Genomic DNA, 2,431 nt, shown 5'->3' with positions numbered 1-2,431 from the left:
AGTGCAGTGGCGTAGAGTAGAGTGGCATAGAGTTCAGCAGCAGTGAGTGCAGTGTTGTAGAGTAGTGTCGTAGAGTGAAGTGGTGTAGATTAGAGTGGCGTAGAGTGCAGTGGTGTAGAGTAGAGCAGAGTAATGTGGTGTAGAGTATAGTGGTGCAGAGTAGACAAGAGTGGCATTAAGTTCAGTGACGTAGTGTGCATTGGTGAAGAGTGCAGTTGCAGAGAGAGCAGTGGTTTAGAGTAGTGTGTTGCAGAGTATAGTATAGTGGCATACAGTGCTGCGGCGTAGAGTGTATTGGTTTTGAGTAAAGTGGTGTGGAGTGAATTGGCGGAGAGTGCAGTGGTATAGAGTGCAGTGGCGTAGAGTAGCGAGATGAAGAGCAGAGTGTAGTGGCGCTAGGTAGATTGTAGTGGCGTAGAGTAGAGTGGAGTAGTATGGAGTGACATAGATTACAGTGGCATAGAGTAAAGTGCAGTGCCGTAGAGTACAGTGGTGCAGAGTAGATTAGTGGCATAGAGTGGAGTGTAAAATTTAGTGGTGGAGAAAACAGGAGAGGGGCGTAGAGTGGAGTGGTGCAGGGTACAGTGCAGTGGTGCAGAGAAGAATGGTGTAGAGTACAATGGTATTGAGTGGCATAGAGTAGAAGTGGTTCAGAGTAGCATGCAGTGGCATAGAGTAGAGTGGCATTGGGTTCAGTGGCAGAGAGTGCAGTTTGAAGAGTAGACTGTTGTAGAGTGCAGTGGTGTATAGTAGAATGGCGTAGAGAGCATTGGCATAGAGTAGAGTGACAGAGAGTGCAGTTTGCAGAGCAGACTGTTATAGAGTGCAGTGGTGTGTAGTATAGTGGAGTAGAGTGCACTGTTGTAGAGTAGAGTGGCGCAGAGTACAGTGGTGCAGAGTAGAACAGAGTATCGTAGAGTGCAGGGACGTAGAATACAGTGGCGTAGAGTGCATTGTTTTTTCGATAAGTGGTGTAGAGTGAATTGGCATAGAGTGCAGTGTTTACAGTAGAGTACAGTGGCATAAGTAGAGTGATACAGAGTAGAGTAGAGTGAACTGATGCAGAATAGATTGCAGTGGCGTAATGTAGAGTGGTGCATGGTAGTGTGCATTGGTGCAGAGTAGAGTGGTGAAAAGTAGATTAGAGTGGTGTAGGGTGGAATGGCATAGAGTGCACTGGCGTAGAGTGGAGTGGTACAAAGTAGAGTGCATTGGTGTAGCGTTGCAGAGTAGAGTCGCATAGAATGGAGTGGTGCAGAGTAGAGTAGAGTGCATTGGCATAAAGTTGAGTGCTGCTAAGAGAAGTAGAGTGCAGTGTCAGAGTGCAGAGGTGCACAGTAGATTAGAGTGGTGTAAAGTGGATTTGCATGAAGTGCAGTGGCATAAAGTGCATTGGCATAGAGTGTAGTGGCAAAGAGTGCATTGGTACAGAGTGGTGCAAAGTAGAGTGCAGTGGCGTAGAGTAGAGTGGCATAGAGTTCAGTAGCAGTGAGTGCAGTGTTGTAGAGTAGTGTCGTAGAGTGAAGTGGTGTAGATTAGAGTGGCATACAGTGCAGTGGTGTAAAGTAGAGCAGAGTAATGTGGTGTAGAGTATAGTGGTGCAGAGTAGACAAGAATGGCATTAAGTTCAGTGACGTAGTGTGCATTGGTGAAGAGTGCAGTTGCAGAGAGAGCAGTGGTTTAGAGTAGTGTGTTGCAGAGTATAGTATAGTGGCATACAGTGCTGCGGCGTAGAGTGTATTGGTTTTGAGTAAAGTGGTGTGGAGTGAATTGGCGGAGAGTGCAGTGGTATAGAGTGTAGTGGCGTAGAGTAGCGAGATGAAGAGCAGAGTGTAGTGGCGCTAGGTAGATTGTAGTGGCGTAGAGTAGAGTGGAGTAGTATGGAGTGACATAGATTGCAGTGGCATAGAGTAAAGTGCAGTGCCGTAGAGTACGGTGGTGCAGAGTAGATTAGTGGCGTAGAGTGGAGTGAAAAATTTAGTGGTGTAGAAAACAGGAGAGGGGCGTAGAGTGGAGTGGTGCAGGGTACAGTGCAGTGGTGCAGAGAAGAATGGTGTAGAGTACAATGGTATTGAGTGGCATAGAGTAGAAGTGGTTCAGAGTAGCATGCAGTGGCATAGAGTAGAGTGGCATTGAGTTCAGTGGCATTGAGTTCAGTGGCAGAGAGTGCAGTTTGCAGAGTAGACTGTTGTAGAGTGCAGTGGTGTATAGTAGAATGGGGTAGAGTGCATTGGCATAGAGTAGAGTGACAGAGAGTGTAGTTTGCAGCGCAGACTGTTGTAGAGTGCAGTGGTGTGTAGTAGAGTGGAGTAGAGTGCACTGTTGTAGAGTAGAGTGGCGTAGAGTACAGTGGTGCAGAGTAGAACAGAGTGTCGTAGAGTGCAGGGACGTAGAATACAGTGGCGTAGAGTGCATTGTTTTTTCGATAAGT

The sequence above is a fragment of the Triturus cristatus genome, chromosome 3_2 (assembly GCF_964204655.1).
Source record: "Triturus cristatus chromosome 3_2, aTriCri1.1, whole genome shotgun sequence".
Lineage (NCBI taxonomy): Eukaryota > Metazoa > Chordata > Amphibia > Caudata > Salamandridae > Triturus > Triturus cristatus.
This window is presented reverse-complemented; position numbering follows the sequence as displayed.